The sequence below is a fragment of the Notolabrus celidotus genome, chromosome 4 (assembly GCF_009762535.1).
Source record: "Notolabrus celidotus isolate fNotCel1 chromosome 4, fNotCel1.pri, whole genome shotgun sequence".
Taxonomy (NCBI): Eukaryota; Metazoa; Chordata; class Actinopteri; order Labriformes; family Labridae; genus Notolabrus; species Notolabrus celidotus.
The window spans coordinates 13,286,132-13,309,573 of NC_048275.1; the positions used below are offsets into that span (position 1 = coordinate 13,286,132).

Sequence of the window (23,442 nt, forward strand, 5' to 3'; positions counted from 1 at the left end):
CGCTGAAACTTGAGCCACTAATATGTTGGATTTCAGTTGGAGCTTGGGAATGTGCTGGAAAGTGCAGGCAGTGACCAAGTTCCAATTAGTAACTATCAGAAGAGGATGGAGATGGTTATGGACATTTGGGAAGATAAAATCAAGGGGGAGCTTAATCAACCAAGCTGTCAACCATGGCAGTGTACTCTGTTGTTTGGCATCAAGTAATTTATTAAAGAAAAATGAATACTTGGACATAATTAGCATGAAAGAACTAAATATAATGGCTGAAATTGTGTATGAGGAAATAATTATTGGAGTGTATTTTAATTTTGAAGTCTGAACAGTATCCCATCTGCTAACATGGAGGAGGCGGACTCTATGACCTTCTAGTTTATCTTAAAAAAAATCAGTATGATGTGAAGATGCTGTATTTCTAGTTTTATAATGTGACCTTAAATTAATATTTGAGGTATTTTTTTCTTTATTTATCTTTGGACTGAAGGGCATACTTACCAAAAGTAAAATTGAAAACCGCTTCAACATCTTAATTTACGTGTAATGAGTCTATATATTAGCTCTTCACTTTCCTACATAACTGATGGAAAATATTGATGTTCTTGAAGATATTCAATATTTGAGATGCACCTGTATACTACAGTCACTTCATAGAAGGAGCTCCAGTTGTTTTGGCTTCACTCATAGGGAGCTGTCACGTTCTCCATCTGTATGTACAGTGTTCATGTGTTTATTTTCTGTTGCTGCAAAACCAGAAAACCATCCAGTTCCTGGAGGGTTGGAATGACAGTATGATGAGTCAGGTGTCACTCATGCATTGGCTCATGAAGAGGAAGATGTCATGCTGTGTAAAAGGACACTTGACAATGTGAAATGGTTCAAATGAATAAAATGGTCAACTGGAATTCACAGTCCTGAAAATGGGGAGTGAATTATTGGGTTGTAGGTGGTGAAACTGTTTGGAAATGCTTACCATACAACGCATGCAGTGCATTCATGTACACACTACAACTCTGATATTGACAAGATTACTGTTGCAGCTGTTATGTCACTTCCTTAACCAGATTATTTAAAGGTTGAAATTAAAGCAGACTTAATCTGATCGACAAACCTATGGTGCATGGTTTCTCAGTCTTTTGGATTACAGTACTGTGGTGTTATGTCTCGCTTCCATTTCTCACAGGACTTTGATTCTCACGGGCACCAGGATATTTACAGTGTGAACTCAGTATCTATAAACAGCAGTACGTTCAGGGTGGAAAAAAACAATTTATATTTTGAGGCAACACAGAAAAAGCTTTCATGTAAGTACTAACACTGGGGGTAAAGGAAGTTCTTTGAAGGTTTTCTGCAGTTACATTCACAGGAAATAATCTCTTTTGTCTATCTTCACACGTATCCCTCTAGTGGGAATCATTTTACAATTATGTAAAGTGGTCCAGGCAAACTATCACTTTTCTCATCACTCCACACAATCTGGATTTCCTTTCCTAGTCTGCCTCCTTGTCTTTTCACCTCCCTGTTTCTCTTCTCCTGTCCCTCTCTCTCTACCCCCGTCCTCCAAACCTCCCCTCCCACACGCTCTGTCTCACACACCTACTGTCTGCCCGCCAGGTCTCTGTTGCTAGGCGACAAGCAATGAGCGGATGGACTGCTCTTATGAGAGCGACGTTTGTCCATCATGATCTTATGCTTGCCTGTGCACTATGCTCACACACTAGATTTTCCTTGATAGAGCTGTTGCTGATTTCTATGAAGAGAGATGAGTGTCATTAAAACGTTTGACTTCCACCTGTGTAACTTGTGAACATTAATTAAACAACTTTTATTTTGATATATCACTTATTGAATTTGTCAGCCTTGGTTTAAATATGCACAGTGGCACTCAGATAACCAAAAAAGTTAAACTGCATTGAGACACAGTGAGTAGAGTTTGATCATGCCCTACAAATTAAATACCTAACTTTAATTAATAAAGTTTGTTTACACTAATATCAGAGGTGTAGGGTAAGAAAATCATGGAATTAAATTAGAGAATCAATTTCAATTAAAATCTTTCCATCTTATACGCCACCATATATATCAAATACTTTGTACAAAATGTACACGTTATACATTAATTCAAATATTTCAAATGACGTGAAGTTCAAAAAGTATTCCCATATTCACATAGTTGTTCTTGCTGCAATTTCTAAGGGATGTACTCAATGGGTGTCAGATTATTAGATGGAGAAATTATAATAATTTGTACACGTTCAGTAAGCTGTAATCTGAAACTGCAGCTGATCGTGCTTCAACAACCACCTCCCTCCCGTCCTGCCTACCCCTCCCTGACTCCTTCTCATGTTACCAAGCTGCAAATTTCCCTGTTGCTTCATCCCTTTTGATTAGTCCCTTGGGCCCTGACGGCTTTTATTTTGACAAATGAGCCTGGTGCTGAGCGCTAAAAAGCACTTACAGCTGTATTGATTAACAGTGGCTATTAGCTAGTTAAGGGGAGAGGAAGACGTCCTTACAGTAAACCTTCACCGGCCGTCCAGAGCCTGTTAAATAGACGCACTGAGGCTGGGGGATTAGTGATGCGGCTTTCCTCACTGCTGTGTTTGAAGAGAAGCTCATGAGGTTACTCTCCTGCACCAGGCGTAATGCATCGAGATGAGTGGATTACGAAGGCTCACTCTTAGCTTCTTAAAACCACAGATAAAGTGGTAATGTAAACCGGTGTCTTTATGATGTAATAAACATTGTGTCATTCACATTAAACATTTGCTGGCATGACAGGAACGAGGAGTACACTCACTTGTGATATAATTTTACCCTCCAGATACTGATGTGGATAGCTATGCTTGGGATGTAAAGCTAATTTGCTAGTTGTTTTAATGGAAATTTAGATTTGGACTAATCATCTAGTCTAGAGGAAAGAAAACACTCTCAATTTAAGGGAAGGCAAGGCAACTTTATTTATATAGCTCATTTCATACACAGGGCAACTGAATGTGCTTTACATTAAAACATTAAAAGCATTGAAAACATTCAGACAAGCATACAAGAGCACAATAAAAAGACAAATATAATAAAACAGAAAAGAAAAGGAAAATTAGAAATATATTCAAAGTAAATTTAAAATTTGCATTTAAAGTGAGTTAAAATAAGATAAATTGGAAGGCAGTGGCAAATAAAAAAGTCCTAAACTTTGATTTAAAAGAGGTGAGAGTTTGAGCGGACCTACAGCTTTCAGTTTATGTTCACAATATATGGAAAACATCTAAACACTATGATACGGAGTCCAGGTAGACGATGTCTATTTAGTTTGCAGAGTGTGACTAAGGTTAGCAGAGCTAGCACCGCCAGCTTTCAGTCCTCCTCGCAGGCCAGTGTCCACATGCCTGTGCTGGTTACACAGCTTTATGGTTGAGCGGTTTAGATGTCAGTTTTACTAGACACATCTTACAGAGAACCATATCACCATTTCTAGATCAAAAACACTGCCTAACTCTACCACATCACAAGAAGCTGTCTAACCTTTGTTTGTTTAGGTACGGGTAGTCGAGCAGATACAGCCCTGGCTAATGGTTGCTGTGCTACAGCTTAGACAAAACATATGGCTGGCATTTCAGGCCTAGAATAACAAAAGTAATAGTGATTTGTTCACTAGACGAGTAGTTCTGGTGCTGACAGCAAGGGTAACAGTGTTTTAACCGTTTAGTCGACTTAACACAAACATCTCTAGTACTGACCAATATCTGTTACCCTTGAAGACCTGAGGGAAAAACACAATTGTTTTGTTACATTTTGCCAACACTTACTAACATTGATAGTAGTTTTCTAGCAGTTTTCTGCTATTGTTAAACTATAATTTAAGCAAAACTAGTTGAGGCTAATTGGGTATTGAATGGTATCAGTTTATTGACTGGCATACACTCAGATTCCCAATATTACATTTTAAGTATTACCGAGGGCCAATAGTGAGATTGGTATCTGTATCTGTATCAGAGTAACCCTAATGCTAGCTGAGAGGGGTTGCCGGGGGGGTAAATGTGGTATTACATCAGTGCATTGACTACTCACCAATACCTGATACCCAATACACATAAACACATTGTAGTCAATATCATAGGTCAATACTGATACTGCTGTCGACCTTAAGGTAGGTATTTACAACTTTGCAGTTATCTTTTGCAAGGACAGCAAGTGATCGTCTGAAGCGCTTGAAACTGTTCTACGTACATGACTGCATGATTGATCCTGCACTCTCATAAGACATTCTCCTGCCTGCATTGTGTCTTCTGTATAATTTCAGAAAGTAAGTCCCCCCCGATGCAAATGCGTCCATAACACATTCTGTGTCACCTCCACCGACTTGTCCTTGGGTTCTGTACCACGCTGCAGTGATCAAGTACACATTGTGTTGACACCAGAGAATAGCTGATTCAGTCTTCATATCATCTCATGTGAAAGCTCTTGCCAACTCTATCTCTCTAACGCACCCTGACAACCCTTTTTCTTTTTGCTGAATTTTCTGTGTTGTTTATTTGAGCTCTACAGTGCAGCCTGTAGGGTCGAAATTGCTGACTCTGGGGAGGTGGTTTCCCTCCCGTCATCCTACCCTCGTAAGCCACCCCCACACCGCAGCGCCATCGCAGGGAATGCCTCTTGCGACCTCAGGCGAAAGGCAATCCCGCAATGCTTTCTGTCAGCTCCTCAAATCCCCAAACCTGTTCCAAACACAACAACATCACCACTAACAGGAACAGGCAGATCACGGCGGAAACCAGAGCTGACGCGTGTCTTACACTGAACACAAACAAACAGTTTGACTTGGATGCAGAATGCTTCCTTTGAGCTCTCTTTGCCCCGTGTGTGGTCGCTTCATTTTACAGTAAAAACCCCTTTGATTTGGTTGAGCACCACACAGTCAAAGAAAGACTGCGCCTGTATGCCTCAGTCGTTCCCAGCAGCCCACTTTACACTCCATATCACACAGTGGCTTAATGCTACGCAATACGGTCCAGTGTTCCTCCGAAGGCACTGACCTTTCATGTAAACACACAGATTGGTTTGCCGAGCTGCCGTCTTGCATAATTACACTGATTCTCTGTAGGCTCGGGAATGTGTAGCCGCAGTTGATGCAATGTTTCATCAAGACTCCAGTCCCTCCTAATGGATCTTGTTAGCTGGGGTCAAAGTCCTATCTGTCTTGGGTCACAGTAAAAGAAACACAACCTTCCCTGTGGAGCACACTGCAGGGCCTTGGTGTTGGTTGATAGGAGAACACAAGCCAAAACAATCCTCTTTGTATTCTCTCCCTGCTTCCGCTCTCTTACTCCAGGGTTAAAACATGCAAATTCTGTATGAAGGAAGCTGATTTATTTTACCCAGTGGGAGGCGAGAGATCTAAATTTAAACTGATTAAATTAGCCTAGAGTTAGAAAATCATTTGCACTTCCATTTGTTAGCCTGTAGCTGTTCTCAATCAAGGGCAAGACTCTGAATCATTAGGCCCAGTTGACTGCCTTTCTTTGCAGGCTTAACAAGAACATTTCCCAATAACATTGTTGACCTCTTTATTGTGCAATAAAACTGAAGACCTAATCAATGCATTTACAGAAATAGGAATATTTTGAATCTAGCTTTGCTTATTGCTCTTCATTTCCATCCAAGCAGCTTTTCAGAATCACCACAATTAACCAGGGGAACTGTAGATTAAAATTCCAACCTGTACCTCTTCTCTTATTGTCTGCCATCAAATACAAGGCTTAAGCTTGTCTCAGTAAATTCACATAGTCCTGTGCACGGGCTGCCATCAGCAAGAGTTTTTGAGAGTATTATTGCATCAGGAGATGATAAAGGTAATGAGACCTGTCTCTCAAGCAGAGAGAGCCTAATCTCCTTGGTCTCTTCAGGCTTCTCTTAAGCCGCTGAAGTGGAGTGGAGTGGAAAAGAGAGGAGAGGGCGAAAAGAAACAGAGAGGAACTGATGGAAAGAGAAATGACAATGTAGGTAGAAGGGAAGAAAAGCAGAAGATAGAGGGATATGTGGTGATAACGGTTTACCTCAAAGTCTACCTCAGGGGTTTGATTTATGGTCGGCCACTGTGACTGTGGATAATAGCGGTTTGATTGGACGGCCGATATGAGGAGTGGACGAATGAAAAGAGAACTTAAAGAGAGGTTAAGCAGTGCGGGTGCTCTTATGGTAGAAGGCCCACTATAATTGTCAGAAAGCATCACATCGCTGCAGAGAGTAATCCTCATCCACATTTCTTTGTGAGTCAAAGCTGCTCAAAATCACGATTTGGACGTGTTGTTTATACATGCACACCTGCTAGCTTGGCATGTCGAAAGGTTTTGCTCATATTTAGTCATTCATATCTTATGCAGGGACTGCGATGCTCAGAAATGTGTCCCATCATGCAACAGCTCCCACTCATCTGTTGTTTTGTTGTTACACATTTTCTGGCGGGGGTGAATCATTGGATAACAGAATTGTTTTCTTGTTGGCTGAATCCAAATTCAAAGGGACCGTTTAAAGGGACCATCCTGTAGAGCTTGAAAGTGGTGATGAAAGGGAATGTCACACATGCATGGATGAAGATGGATGACCATTGCCTGCAGAGATGAAAGTTTATCACACGGTGATAAATGTGAGGATTATATTTGGTAAATCACATAAACTTCATTGTTATGTTTGAGGCTGCAACCTTACGCTCCAGTCTTCAAAAACAGTGGCCTTGTTAGCAGGCTAAAATATAAAACGTTAGATACTCTCTGCCTCATTTCTGTACACCGTCTTTTGGCTTTTTGGTGTTGAAGTGACATGTGACATAACAGAGAGTGTAAAAGCCTGTCTGAGTGGCAGTCGTGAGTGATCAATGGGTCAAACAATCTGGGGACTTTAAACCAGGAGACTGAGATTTGCTCCCTATGTTGAAGCAAAGGATGGGTCCTTTTAAAGCTCCTGTGAGAAACTTTTATTTTGTGTTGATTTTGGCACTCTTTGTGGCCAAAGTGGTACCTCTTATTTTATTTAAGAGTTTTGACTCGTTCATGTATAAGGCAAAAATTGTCATCCCGCTTTCTTTTGATAGTCACATATCCCTTCTTTGTTGAAAATGTTAACAAAGTCTGTTTTAATCGCTTAATTTGACACCTACCCCCCAGCAGCAATTTCAGGCTTTGAAAATAAGGATATACAGGGTTCCCACGCGTCCTGGAAAACCTGGAAAACAGTTGACCAGTTTTCCAGTGCTGGAAAACAGTTGGAAAATGGGAGAAAAAGTAAAATGTCCTGGAAAATCACAGATAGTCCTGGAAAATTATTCCAACATGACTGCATGTGACCTGACCCTATTAACAAAACACATTCATTGAAAGTTGAGTTCACTCTGTGCTGGAAAAGACACATCTTTTCTCCTTCTCTTCATAATCATGCATTCACAGAAAACGGGTATATTGTTTCTGTTTTATGGTACATTTGGCTCAATTACCGTACTCTAGCTCAGTTGTTCTCAAAGTGGGGTCCTGGGACCCCTGGGGGTCCACGAACCATAGCGTGGGGGTCCGTGAAATAATTTGAATACATTTCTAATAAATGATAAATTGTGTTACAGAGAGCCGGCTCTTTTAACTCGGCTCCCAAAGAAGAGCCAGCTCTTTTGACTCCCAAACGGCTCTTCATTTAGGATCTCTTGTAGCCGTATGTTTTACCTTAACTTCACAAAAACTAATGGTTTGTGTTGAAAACCCTTTAACAGTGTTTTTATGAGCAGCCTTATAACTGACCAATTGTGTGCAATTATTCTGTTACAAAATAATTCTCACCCTGATCCTAGGGTTATGAATAGGGTTAGGGTTAGGGTTAAGATTAGGGTTGTGATTGGGGTTAGGGTTAGGGTTAGGATTAGGGTTAGGGTTAGGATTAGGGTTAGGGTGAGGATTAGGGTTAGGGTTAGGATTAGGGTTAGGGTTGTGATTAGGGTTAGGGTTAGGGTTAGGATTAGGGTTAGGGTTAGGATTAGGGTTAGGGTGAGGATTAGGGTTAGGGTTAGGATTAGGGTTAGGGTTAGGGTTAGGGTTGTTATTAGGGTTAGGATTAGGGTTAGGGTTAGGGTTGTGATTAGGGTTAGGGTTAGGGTTAGGATTAGGGTTAGGGTTAGGGTTGTGATTAGGGTTAGGGTTAGGGTTAGGATTAGGATTAGGGTTAGGGTTAGGGTTAGGGTTGTGATTAGGGTTAGGGTTAGGATTAGGGTTAGGGTTAGGGTTGTGATTAGGGTTAGGGTTAGGATTAGGGTTAGGGTTAGGGTTGTGATTAGGGTTAGGGTTGTGATTAGGGTTGTGATTAGGGTTAGGGTTAGGATTAGGGTTAGGGTTAGGATTAGGGTTAGGGTTAGGGTTGTGATTAGGGTTAGGGTTAGGGTTGTGATTAGGGTTAGGGTTAGGGTTCGGATTAGGGTTAGGGTTAGGGTTAAGATTAGGGTTGTGATTAGGGTTAGGGTTAGGATTAGGGTTAGGGTTGTGATTAGGGTTAGGGTTAGGGTTAGGATTAGGGTTAGGGTTAGGGTTAGGATTAGGGTTAGGGTTAGGGTTGTGATTAGGGTTAGGGTTAGGATTAGGATTAGGGTTAGGGTTAGGATTAGGGTTAGGATTAGGGGTGGATTGTGATTAGGGTTAGGGTTAGAGTTAGGGTTAGGATTAGGGTTAGGGTTAGGGTTAGGATTAGGGTTAGGGTTAGGGTTAGAACCAGAACTTAACTTAAGCATACAGAACCAGAATCAAACTGAACCGGAACTGAACTGGAACCGAACCGTAACCGAACTGGAACCGCACCAGAACCGAACCTGAACCGAACCCGAACCGAACCAGACCCGAACCAGAACCGAACCAGAACCGAACCAGAACCGAAGCAGAATCGTACCAGAACCGAACCAGAACCGAACCAGAACCGAACCAGAACCGTACCATAACCGAACCGAACCAGAACCATACCAGAACCGAACCAGAACCGAATCGAACCAGAACCGAACCGAACCAGAACCGTACCAGAACCGAACCAGAACCGAACCAGACTTGAACCAGAACCAGAACCAAACCAGAACCGAACCGAACCCGAACCAGAACCATACCAGAACTGAACCAGAACCGAACCGGAACTTAACCAGAACCATACCTGAAACGAACTAGAACCGAACCAGAACCGAACCATACTTGAACCAGAATCGAACCAGAATCGAACCTGAACAGAACCGAACCAGAACCATACCAGAACAGAACCAGAAACGAACCAGAACCGAACTCAAGCAAACTGAACCAAAACCAGAACCAAACTCAAGGAACAGAACCAGAACCAAACTGGATCAAACATTATTAATGTCCTCAGGTTGGCATTGAGTAAAATCCGATCCCTCATCTTGGATGGGCTGATCCGGTTTCTCCTCTCAGTGAGTATTTGCCCGGTCTTTGAGAAGAACCCTAACCCTAACCCTCTCTGAAGGAATAGATGAAGCCACGATACACAGCCTCCCCTCCATCACCTGTATCCTATATCCTCACATGTGATTGGCCGCATGGCCGCCATGCTGACCAATCAAAACAAAGTTCTGCTGTGAGCAGAACTGGGGCTGAGCACTGAGAGAGCTAAGCAGGGAAAGGAACAAACTGGGAGCCGGCTCTCTCTTGATGCGAGCCGGCTCTTCTGATTCACTATAAAGCATCGACTCTCAGAGCCGCAGCTTTTGATCATGACACATCTCTAATGTGTTTAATCTGTGTTACAATTATGAGGGGGTCCTTGGACAATCTTCTCTCCTGTAAGGGGTCCCTGGCTCCAAAAAGTTTGAGAACCCCTGCTCTAGCTAGCAGGAGTGCAAACTCCTGATAGTGAAAACAAAGGGAACAAACAGAGCGACACAGAAACTCCACGTTGTAGACATCACTGATCATAATAGACATCGCCATGCAGGAAGACAGTTCACATTTTTTTAAATCTCTGAGAGATCTTCAAATACACCGGTGAGATTTTTTCAGTTTACGGTAACTCAAATAAAAAACGTGACATTTGCTTTGTTTTATATCGACCACTTGGCAGGATGAATATCAGGATGAAGCAGGTATATTTTGCGTCTGAGTTGAGTTGAGAAACATTTGTGGCCATTTTTGTCCTTCAATTCTATTTAGGTCATTATTGCACTGATCCTCTGATCATTATTATTATTATTTATTTCAGTAAGGCAGCTTCCTGATTCCTTTGCTGGTTCTTTTGTTTTCTTCTTTGCTCATTTGATATTTTTTGAGAAAAGAGAAAGCTGAGATGTTGCCCATCATTGTTACTTGCTTGCACTAATAAAGTGAAGTGCTGTACATCTGTGGTTGTATTATTCTATTATCAATTTGCCATAATTTTTAAGTATGTAAGAGATGATTTCATTGATAGCCATAGACTACATGTCTTTCAATGTAGACTTCCACTGAGAGGAACATATTAGACTATTTAGGAACTAAATTAGGAACTCAATTTAGACGGTCATACCAGCTTGATCATCACTGGAAATGTCCTGAAAATGTCCTGGAAAACGATCTCTGGAAAAGAGTGGGAACCATGATATAGCACAATCAGTTTTATTGCTTATGCTCTTGTTTGCTTATGTAGTCCATAGAGAGACATCAGAATTAAATTCAGTTTGTTTCAAATCCTACTTCTAAACTCCTCACAGGAACTTTAATGTCAAGTAATGAAAAAAACCTAATAACATCATATTGAGTGTGTTACCTGGTATTATACGGTACATAGCTATATTGTGTTAACTGTGCCTCATTCTCTAAATTATTGTTTGTTTTACACTCATCTGGTTTCCCTTCAGTTCTCTTTCCGAAAAACACACACCTCTCCTGTCTTGATACACACAGCTGTTTGTCCCTCTCTGCCTCTTTTCTTTCTGTCTGTCTGTATGTTTGCCTGTATGACAATCACCATAAGAAGTATGTTTTGTAAAGTCACTGCAATAACACAACTCCTGCTGAAATAGCACGACTCAAGTTTTAAAAAGTTTTACTTGCAATTCCGTAAGCTGTAAGCAGGTAAGCTGTCTCTGGAGGGGGGCTTGTGGTTAATGCTGAGCGTATCGACACTATCCATTAATGTGATATGGTAGAAGAACATCGGCAGCCACAAACTCCAGCAAACTATTGAAAGAATAGGTCTACATATAAGGTGTACCATCACAATCAGGGCTTCAAATTGAAGGAGATACTAGGACGCTTCTCTCTCTTTGATTTTCTGCAGAGCATGTGTCAGACACTACAGACGACACAAACACAAGGGGTAGGGAGGGAGTAGAGATCGTCCTTCAGTTTGTCAGTTGCAGACAGCGACCCTTTGTATGTATAAATAAGTAAAAAAACGTAAAAATGCAGAAAAAAGTCACCACCATACTTACGCTAAGGCATCGTCTATGTTTGAGACACTCTGCAGTACTTTTTAAAATCCAAACCGTGTCGTTTTTCATGCCTTGACAAAACCAAACTGTGAACATTTTTGCAATGTTAACTAAATCTAAGTGATTTATGAAGCTGGAAAAAAACATCAAATGAGTAATTTTGGTCAGAAACTTTTAAATAAAAACCTGAAATGACATTTATTTAAGCTAACATACACATGCTGAACTGATGCCAGAACAGTAGATAAGCTGTCGTATTTTGAAGCTAAGGGTCACAGACCAAGCTGCAGTATTTGTACGCTGGGACTGAAAAGGTGATGTGCTGGTCAACTAAAACTTCAAGTAAATCCAAGGTGCTAATTCACTCTGGCACTGGCAATAAATGTTTAATTACCCTTGCTTAAAAGGCGAATGAAAGGCAAATATCCGCTAATGCTTATTCAGAGTATGTGTGCCTGCACCATTCAATTTTAACTGGTTATCAAGCTATGGTCTTGAGTTGAGCGCTGTGCACGGTTTTCCTTGGATAAGTATGCGATTAGATTTTGTAATTTTTGGGATAATTCCTATCAAAAACATCTAAATCTACAACCTGTTGTTAGACAAAACCAATAACTTTGTATGCCTTTCCATACTCATATTGCATCAAGTAGCGCAAGCATCAGCTCTTTCTTCCATGCGAGTAAGTGATTATTGTTTGTTGTTAGCTTAAAGAACTGCGTTTCAGAGCCTGTTGGCTGCTGAAAAATTAATCTGCCAGTCATGTCTCTGTGTTGCTCTTTATAGAGTGAGGCTCACTGATCAATGCAGGTTAGACAGCAGGGAGCCAATTAGGGCAATTGCTACCATCTTGGTCGTTTTCCCGCTCTTCTGTTCTGCAGAAAGTAATGGGCTCCACATTTCATCTGTCTGTTGTGCGCTGCGTCGCTTATTGACAGAGAACTCTGTCTGTATTTAGGAGGAAAGCTCATTAAGGTGTTCTGAGAGCAACAGGGAATCAGAGCTCGGACAGGTGACTGCTTGATAAGACTGCTGCTGTGGGCTAGCTGTTGTTGTCTGCTGTTGCTGATTTTTAATTTCACTGGGGGAATGGAAGAAGCGAGGGAGAAAAGTCTTCAGCTTCAGCAGGGTCCAGAAAAACTTATTTATAGAACTCAAACCAACCTGTTGAAAAAGGCGCTATGAAATATAAACATGAAAAAAATCATGTTTCTGCTCAAAAATCTACAGATAAAAATAAATGTATTTAACTATTATGAAATGATTAAATGTGTATCACTAGAGGAGTCACTACAGAAGATTAGCACTTTGATTTCATGCGTCCATTTGAAACTGTGTTTTTCCAAAATAAGCATATCTGTTGCTTTAAATCTCATGCCAAGTATGGGATTCATCATATCCTTTTATGCTTTAATTTATCGAGTATATTAAATTAAGGCTTTCAGAAGGACCACAAATTTCAGATTTTATCTAGCTAATGGATTGTAGCACTCAAATAAAGCCTACAGAAACACTTTAAGGCTGTTCTTGAGGGACAGTACTAATTTCAGCAGTCCATTATATCCAAAATTACAGAGTCAAATAATAAAAGTGTTATTCTAAAGTGCATAACTACAGGTTACTCTGTTAATTGTAGTAATCCATGACTGGAAGCCTAAACAGATAACCACACAGTTTGAAATACTGGTTGTTGAACAATAAAATAGAAACACATTCAAGTGCTTTTGAAATTGCAAAGGAACATTCGGGAAGACTTGTTAGGGGGAAGGAGCAAAAGTAAAAGGCAGTAATCGACCAAGATAATGTAGCTGGGCAATGCTAGACAAAAGCTTGCCAGTCTTTTGCAGTTTTCAAAGAACAGTAGGTGTTCACTGGCTGCTAGTTAGCTAGGTGTTAACCCTCAGTTTTAATTAAAAAAAAAAGCAATAGTGTGTTATTGCTAGACTAAGTTATTATAGCTTTCAAAATAATAAAAGAATAGTAGCAACATGTTGGTGTTCAATGCTTATATTTAAGCTAGTTTTCTATAGTTTTTAAACTCAAGGAATCAGAATGTTTAAGCTAGGTCCTAGCTAACAAGCTAGTTTGCTGCAGGCAAATTAGAATTAATAAGATGCTTTATGATGTAGGAGAAGTGTTCATCAACTTTTTCAGGATTAAATAATACACACAAAAAATGCCTTTATAACACTATAAATTCCATTTGTATTATTTTCTTCTTTCTATTAGCTAATAATAAAATGCAAAGCAAGCATTATGAATTTGAAAATGATCTGTTTAATAACTGCTGACATCCCCACTACTGTACAATACCTCTTCTTAAATGCTAATTCATAAGAATATCTCCAAAAATATTTTGAGAACATCTCACAGTAAGGCTGCCTATCCTGATACAACGTGTGAAAAACACAGGCTGTTAAAAAAGTCGATAAAACAATCCTTCTTTGGCTCTGCAGTGCTATGTGAAGCTTCGACTTTCCTGCTGCTGATGGAGCTCTGGTGGTGGAGATTTGAGTTCTTTCACTGGCTCCTTTTGTAAGGAGGTCCAGACAGGCTACAAGCTTGGAGGCACACACTATTACCTCCTGATTCATAGGTGTGGTAAGCGATACGGACACAAACCGAGACCCAGATGAAATAGAAATCAATCACTGCCCCTAACACACACACATATAGTGTATACAAACGCACACACACACTCGGCGTCCCTGAAAGTGCAGTTTGTTGGAGCAATAATAGAAAATAGAGTCAACCTTCAGGGTATAGCCGAACAGATAAAGGTTAGTGGTTCTAAACAGAAGGAACATCACAAGGACAATGACATTCTGTAGGAATGTCAGAGTAGCATTTGGTTGAGGCATGACGGGCAAGAATCCAAGGAGTTGATAAGTGAAAAGTGTTCTCTAAGGCAGAGCACTTTTTAAAATCTATGTATGAAGAATTTTGAACACTTTAGGATCTTGTTTGGCCATTTTAAACAGTGCTTCCTTTGAATTCTCCATATTTATATCCTGCCAATTAACAATTCATGTACATATGTTGGGCTGTTGTACAAAATGGTTCATTTAGCCTCAGGTTATTTCGCCATTGATGGCTATATTAAGATAAAAGCAGATGCCATTTAAGCATGTTGTTTTCTCTTTCTTTTTCACTCTGCCTGCTTTCTGATAGGATAAAATGGTATGCAACCCCCTGTGGAAAAACATTGTAGGTCACAGTCTGGGTCAGAACACATCTTGACAATGTAAGATACCATATACATAATGTTGTCTTTGTATAAAGAATCAAAAGCTTTCAGTCGATAATGTATGTAAAACTGTGATTTCCGTCCTTGGCGGGATTTACCACTGCTTCTGAATTCCTCTCATGTCAGCAATCGCATTGAAAAGCGTTGGTCTGGTTCATTAAATAGAAGAATTTGAAGCATTGCCTTTCAAGTCCTTGCTAATTTGCATAGAAAATAAGAATGTGAGCTTGTGTGTATCACCATAGAAACAAGCAATCTCCGGACCAATAATTGCATGTGCACACAGATGACAATGTGATGTGTGTGGTATGTAATGACTAGGCATTAATGGATCCTTTTTACCCTACGCAGCCATTTGTTTAATTTGCAATCCTTTATCGGCATTAGTGTAATTATGTTGTCTCTTATTTGTTTTCATTGCCTTTGTTTGAAAGGGTGATAACTCTTTTTAATGTTCGATTTCCGTTGTGATTACACGGGCAATTATCTGTACCAGAAGTCAGATACATTAGAGGCAAAGGCCAGCAGAGGAGGCGTCAAGCTTCGTCTCAGAGATGGAGAGTGTGATAGACAGGTGCTTACCTTGTTTAGTATGAATTATGAAGCCTCACAAACAGGAGCAGACGAGATTGTCGGGGTTGCAAATTCCAATCATGTGGTCTCAGCCATCTCTCTAGGTTCCTCAAGGTGCTGCAGAGTGCCAAGAAAAATATGATATTGATTTTATGGTCTGAAACTGCTGAGGTGCCATTTATTGCACAGCCACATTGTGGATTAAGTGAGACTCCGGTTGGTTTGTTGTCCTGGTTGTTAAAATTCCTTAAGCTGCAGCTAAGCTATTGCATCTGGAGGAAATAGAGATGCTGTCTGCCATTTTTTTCATTTTACATGACTTTTCACACCAGAAATGTTCACTACAAAGACTTTAATTAAAGTTCTTTCATTATGGCTTGCATCTTGAGTTTTGCCTCATTTAAGCCACTGGCCGTCTATTATCTGCTGACATTAAGATTGATAAAACTCAAAGTATTCACAGATGACAAGTGCTGACCTTTCAATCTCCCACAATTCACTGCGGCACGTCAGCTATTTATATCCTGGGCCGCTGGGGCTTCAAACGTTGTATCAATGGAAGAGGTGCAGTACTGCATTATGAATCAACAAGACAGTGCATTCAAGATTTTTTTTCTTTAATTCCCCCTCCAGTCGAAGGGGAAGAAATGACTATAGAGGAAGTGTTTTTATTCTGTCCTCTTTTGTTTGATGAGGAGGACATGAAAGAGTGTACATCTTAGACAGCGTGTGCTGCCAGGCTTACATTACGTTCTTTCATATCACTGTCTTATTGTTTCTCATCGCTAACCTTGGAGACGTCACAACTGCGACATAAAAAGCTTACTTGGAGTGCAGCCATTTTGAGGAATCACTTCCTGCGCTGTTGTGTGTATGAGTGTGCTGTCCAGTGGTGATGCAGAGGGATGTAAACCTTTTGGCTTGTTCTCCTGTTTGCCCACATTGGTAATGTCATCCGTTTAGTGCAGTGTCCACAAATCGTCTAATCCTACCCTGGCCTGCAGTGTTTCAAAGGCCTGGCACAGAGGGACAGAGGAGGGCTAATGTGATTCTGGAGATGGACAACCATATGGGCTAATGTTTTGTAAATCACTGTCATAACAAAAAATGTATTAGAAATGTAGCTCAATCCAAATTCAACATATTTTAAGTTAAAGCCGTGCAAAGTTTTGTACTTGGTTAAGCACAACTATTTATCATAAAATAAATGAGTAATTTATGCTGCTGCCCACTTGTAGGCAAATGCTTCATGATTCTCAACTATGTCATAAAAACATTTACAAAATTCAAGCCAATTTTCAATAGAATTTCAAGAAAAATATATGATCTCAACAGTTCCTCTAACACTCAAAGTTTCCAAAGTTTCCAACCTTAAAAAATGTGGATCTCACCAATATGGTAATATTGATGGCAGAGGTAAGCCTTTAGGCAGGGGATCAACATGGTTTAGCTCATTGGATCCCATCATTTCAAATCAGAATGCTGCTCTTTATTTGTGCACTGATGTCCATGTTTAGCAGCCTAAAGAAGGGAACATGTGAGAGTTATCCAGATACTGATAACAGTATTACTACCAGCTTCTGATACTTCCTGAAATTCAATATTGTGCATCACCCAAGGGGGAACCTTCAGTCTTGAGAAATGAAGCAGATGCGGAAGTGTTAAAAACTGCAATTCCTCAAGTGTCCACTTGAAGCTGACTGCAGAAGCACTTGAAACCACATACACACCCATTCAAAAAGCCTATCATTACACCAAAAAAAACCCCAACAAAACCCAGTACCTAGAGTTTATTGCTGTCCATCAGCAAGTAACATTTGAAGACTACTGTTGTAAAAATAACTCACATAATATTGGTGGAAAAACACGGGTTGCTAGCTTAGTTTAACATTATATTCTCTGCTAGCACTCCATTGTTGTTGTTGTTTTTTATTCTCACATGATAATCGACCTCAAACTGATTTACTTTTTGGGAGGCTGATTTATTGGTTAATCTACAGTCATACTCTTTGACCCAATAGTGCATGTTAGGCTGTATTGGAGGTCAATGTGAGGGAACTTTTCTACTAATGACTTAATCAATAGTTCTTCTAAAACGTGGAAAACATGTTATTCTATAAGTTAAGCATGAACAGGATGTGCTCTAATGAATAGTCAATTGAACATAACTGAAACCATCCCCTGAGAGAGAGAACACGACCCTCACTACAAACTGACTGTGGCATACATGACAACTAGTGTATAAAATATGTCACTGAACATTTGAAGATTGTTAGACTTCTTTATAGTTTATACTGTCCCTGCTCAGCTGATCAGTATTGGTATTGGTATCAAATGTTTGAGCTTATTTTGGTCAAATCAAAAAAAAAAAAAAAGGTTTGCAAACAGTTTTTATTTTTGCTACCAATATTTTTTGGCACATTGCGTCAGCATTGACCAATAGAAATTGGGGTATCAGAATTGGTATTGAGAAGGAAAGTGTCATTAAAACATCTCAGGTACATAAAAAAAGCAATAAGAGTTGCAGGCAGAAAGCAATTTGCTTTTTTACATTGTGATAACAACAGTGGGGATTTCTTTGTTGCAAAAATACATCGCTTAAGTCACATGTCACCTCCGATGGCCTGACAGTAATTAGCCTATCACATTTGCAGCCTTAGTTTTACATGCTTCAGCAGACAGGGCCTCAGCAGAAGGAAAAAAAACAACATTTTTCTTCCACTCAGGGATGTCCGATTCATCCTGCATATGTGTCCCCCACATTAGGATGTATATAGAGGCTTCTTATTCTGCCTTCCTCTTCCCTTTTGCTGTGACCCAGTGTAGGCCTGTAACCCAGGGACACAGGGTAACTGTACCGGCATTAAAATAGCAAACAGGGGGAACAGAGCATGTTATGAGATTCACTAGTTTCACGTCTCCCTGGGTGAGGCTATAAATAGCTGCTCACTCTGGAATAGAGTTTTCCCCAGTGATGCGGACGAAAGCCAGAGGAACAGCTGCGCTTAAGCCAAGTCCTGTTAGATCAGCCGAGTCACATGTACATGTTTCTGTCGCTCCCTTGTCTTTCCTTGGTGTCTCCATCTCTGTCTCTGGTCTCTCACTGTTACTTCCTATTTCTCTTGCCCCTTATCTGTCCAGCTGTCTGTCTTTTATCCACTCGTTATCTCTGTCACTGTCATCTCTTTTCTTCCTGTCTGTCTGTCCTGTGTTTGCTCAGTTTCCTGACTCTCTTGATCTTCTGTAATTTGTGTCATTCTGTCATTATCTCTGCCCTTCTCGCTTTATTGTCTGTCAGTCGCCCCCCCCCCCCCCCCCCCCCCCCCTCCTTGCCCCCAACTCCCGTTGTGAGTGGGTGTCCTTCCTTGTCTCTCATACCCTCTGTCTCTTTGTCCCTGTCCTGTTTTATCTCCATCAGTCCCTCTCTTTATCTTTTCCTGTGTCATCTTTTATCCATCTTTTCTTGCTCATTATAACCAGGTCTCCCCTGTGTACTCAGTTAATTGGTACATTCCTAATATTAACAGTGTTCCTCTGCCTTGTTATAAAAAGGTTTTTTGAAGCAGGGAGATGAACTAAATACCTTTTGAAAATAGAAATCTCAACAGGTGTTACAACAACACTTTACACAGCAGTGACTAAAGAGTAATATGAGAACTGATGTTTGGCCAATGCTGTTATGCATTTCCCAGATTGTATTCAGATTTAATTGCAGACGGTGAATCCCTACTCACTGTTAACGTTAAAAACATTCACTTACAGACAATTTGGGATTGTACTCTTCAACCACAATAAAAAAATGTGTGAATTCAACAGCACCTGAGAGAATTTAGGTATCCTAAATCTATAAAATACAACATAAAATTGGAGCATCAAAGCATCACAAGAAGAATACAATACAGTAAAACCTGCAAACAGACAGTAGTAGTATCCAAAAGTCTAAAAGTCATTATGAGATTAATGAAAAACAGAGATGTTCCGAAGACTCAGTAATTTCTTAAATGTATTTTACAACAAGCGAAATAGTCTAAAGTCTAAGAAAACAGTCAAAATTCAGCACAATTTATGTCACATAGCTGAACACTGGATCACAGAGTCTGTGGGTAAATGAGGTCTAACTAAAAATAGTAACACTAAATTGCATACAGGCATCGTTTCTCCTGAATCTGTCATGTGGAGGTAGAAAAATGAAACCCAGCATGGGTGTGCCTGAGCCACTTACATCAAAAAACAATCCTTAGAAAGGCACTTAATGATTGTCTAAATGGCAAGGCTATGATGACATAACCCCAGATATTGATAGTATAGACTTTAACGTTTACACTTATAAAAGTATTGTGGATGTAACTTGTACAACAAAAATTAGACAGTGCTTTTGTGGTAAACTTATTCCTGACAACGTGCAATACGTTTATATCCTTCTTTTGCATTATTAGCGCACCATTCACTACATGTTTACAAGGTTTTCAGAAAACCTTTCCCCTTTTGAGCCAGCTTACAAACCACTCCCTTTCTCCCCGTCTCCCCACTCCCTGTCTGCCACCCTGTCCCTCTCTCAGTTTGACATCACAGGTGTGTTATATATAGCCAGCAGATGGATTCTCCCATGGCAGCCTGCTTCTCTGCTCCTCTCTCCCTCGGCTCAGACCTACCCCTGGCCTCTGAAATGAACTAGAAGCAATTCCTTGTTTACACTGTCTCTTCATATCTGCCCAACCATCAGTTTATGACTGCATCCATTATTCATGTGTTCCTCTCCGCCGCACACATGCTCACACGGACACACTGTCCACCATTACTGCTACTTAATGTCGTCTTCTGGCCTCCATGTTCATGTGTGTATCAGTGGTGAGGCACTGTCTATAAGAGCAAACAAGACAAAGCAATGGAATTAAAAATCTTCCCTTTTCTTAGTCTAACTATGCTGTTGTTTCTTTTTACTCAGTAATTGTAAAAGCCTTTTTTGTTTTCATGATGTGGTATAGCATTAGCAAACCTGCAAAGAAGCTAGCAATACTTACCACAAAATGACTGTGACATAATTTATGTCAGAAGGCATCTACAGCATACACAGAAACACTGGGTAACACTCTTTTTTTTCTCTTTAGCCTCAATTTCTGGGTGTGTAGGCCTACTGTTGTGGCTAAATTCAGCTGCATTGCACACGCAGAAGTTTCCTTGAGATTACAAAGTTAAAGTTGAAATATTTGATTTACAAACAATATCAAAATACTTTTGCTCATTGTCTTTTTTAAGAAAACAACTCTTTGAAGTAGATGTTTTGCATTTCAAGCGTTAGCAAACCCGTCAGCTAGCCACTAGCAGCAGCTATAGCTAACTGTAGCCCCCTTTTGATGTGTTTTGTTGTTGCTAACGGTGCACACCATAGAAATATAAAGTGTAGACGCCGCATCGACTGCTACTACCTATTGGGGCTGACGAACCGTGGGGCCGCCATCTTGGTCCGGTCACCCGCTCCACTCAGTGTAATCTGTTTGGCCGGCGCAATTAAGTGTCAGCACATTTAATCAATCATAACTCACTGCATACTAAAATGATTTTTCAATGCCGGGTTTTTTATTTCTGGTTCGGCGTATTTTAATATTCATAGTGGGCTTAACAGTAATAGAATATTCTGATATGTGATATATGTGATGTATGATAGGTATTTTGCCGCACAGTGCTCTGGCATCTTGAAATCTCTGCTGCTTTAGTTTACGTTTACAGGTAGGATCATGAGTAGGATGAATTGACCAAGATGCCGGCCGTATTTCTTGTGCCCCCACAGCCAATGCGGCTTCTACTCTGTATATGTCTATGGTGCACACAGAGTACAATTATAAACAAAAGAACTTGCAACTAAACAGTAGATCTTCCTTGTACAATTCCCCTCTAAATATGCTGTGGTTTGTCTTTTTTTCTATAAATATATTTCATGACGTCCTTGTTTTGTGTTTCGCAACACATGATGCTGCGTTAGCTAAGCTGCCACTCTGCTAGCAGTATTTACCACAAAAATGCTGTCACAGGATTTATGTCTGAAGGCATTCCTGGCATGCTTGAAAAACAAATCTACAGGAAACAGTAGCCGGAGGCAGGTACAGCTTCTTTGAGACTTGACTTGTGTGTTTCAGTAGTTGTAGTGTGATTCGGCATCTTCAAACTGTGATATATGTGGAGTGTGAGGCTAGTGGGGCCCTGTAACCCACAGTGCTGGGCATAGACCCGCACATAAGTATGCCACCACAACATGCCTGGAGTGCAATTGAGCAGGCACACAGCCAATCAGGGTGAAACCTTAGACATCCCTGTGCACGGTGACCCCCAATGCACACGCACACACTTTGCTGAGTATTTGGAGCATGTGACAGGTGAGACGCATGTTGGCTACGTAGTCTATTGAGTACTGAAAAAGTAAAGAGGGGTGGTGGGTCATTGGGAGTTGAGGAGAAGATTTAGTCATTCAGCCTGCATTTTCAGTTATATTTGCATATTGAACTATTTACAGCTAAGAATATCCCTCAGCTTTCAGGCAACAGAATTACACATACAGCTCTGTGAAATGAGTTTGAACTTGTAGATGTTGTTTACATAAGGGTTTTAGGAACTAATCCCTCAATATCTGAAGATAAGTCTGCTTTCAGTAATGCTTACTAAATGCTTGAAATTGCCCTCGTGATAGGTGCTGTAAAAGTTTGTGAGTCTCCTAACACTAAGCCATTTAATGAGTACATAAAGCATGAATAACCGTGTTATCCACCGTGATTCTTAGTGCCCCAACAGCAGGAGCAGATAATGATCTTATGACTAAGTCAGGCTTTTTTTGGCCAGTTTATTGGCATTGTTATGGAGTCGGAATCAAATTAGGAAAATGGCAGCTGTGTCCATGCCATATCATTATGAATGTAATCCAATTTTGACCAGACAATCCTCTTCGACTGGACAGAGCACTCTCTTGGGCTCATCAGAAATGGCATTGCTCTTTAGCCATGCAGGAATTGCAGTGTGGTTTGTTTTTATGTTACAGAATCTGTGACCCCAGCCTTTGGGTTGCTGCTTGTTATTGCTCCACACTCTTGTGCTGGTATGGAATGCGTCAACTGCAACGGCAAAAACAAACTCACTGTAAACAAAAATCTTTTTTTATCTATGTCATCATTTTTGAATGTTATGGGGTCATTCAAATAAAGTGTCGCAATGTGACATTTGAAGTGCTGGGAAACAAATTTTACTCCGTTGACATAGCACATAATCTGTTTTGATGGCTACTTGTCAGGTGTCATGGTGAGGAGGGACACTGTAAAACGCTGTGTGTGTACCCTGCAGTAACGTGAGCATGCCTTCTTGGAAAGGAGCAATGGGCTGCCATCAAGAGGCTTATTGCAATTCCAGGGATTCCCTGTGGACGCCATTTGCTGGGCCTCACCCTATGATTTTATGAGCACGCAAAATGTTCATCTCAGTGAAATCTTTGAACATGTTTCTGTAATGCATGGTAGGAGTTTGCTGCCTTGAAGGCTGGAAACAAAGGGAAATCTACTCATCCCCTTTTTTCTGCCAGCAGGACAGGGAAGCTGAGTGCCTGCTTGTAACAAATCAGGAGTAAGAGAGTGAATGTCTGGAGAGAAACAGCTGCATGCAGTGACTGTGCCAAGCAAGGCATGTCAATGAACTGCCATGCAACTCTGCTCACTCAGTCAGACAAAACAAAGAACTTTGAAAGGCCTGCATGAGAACAACAGTCTTACTGGCTCTACCCGCAGGAACAATTAACTCACAGAGCCGTATGTGCACAATGGGAAGAGGGACTGCACACATACTAAACATATGTCAGATGGATGCTAACATGGCATATGGCATGTTCTCTGCAAATGCAGTTTTTCTGGCCTCAGAGGTTGTAGCTTGTCACGAATGTGGATGTGCAGAGTTTCAGAAATGCAGAAGCCCCTAGCTAAACATAACTTTTGTTAAAGTTCTTTTTTTTAAAGCTCCTGTGAAGAGCTTTCAGTATGTTGGATTTTTCACACTCTATCTGGATAAAAGTTGGACCTCTTAAATCTTTGCTGATTTTGTTCTATACATATATAGATTGTGTTTTCTGACAAAAAGTCACTTAAAATGTTCAATGTTTTGTTTTAGGATACATTTCTTTGTCCTGTTGTTTTTGGAGATCATAACAAAGCATCACTGCTTA

The 23,442-nt window shown here is 40.5% G+C and overlaps 1 protein-coding gene across 2 annotated transcripts in view; it reads left to right on the top strand.

Moving 5' to 3' along the window:
- The window catches only part of kcnma1a (potassium large conductance calcium-activated channel, subfamily M, alpha member 1a), a 180,937-nt gene that overhangs the window by 29,154 nt on the left and 128,341 nt on the right, over window positions 1-23,442 (top strand). The gene's annotated exons all lie outside the window — the stretch shown is intronic.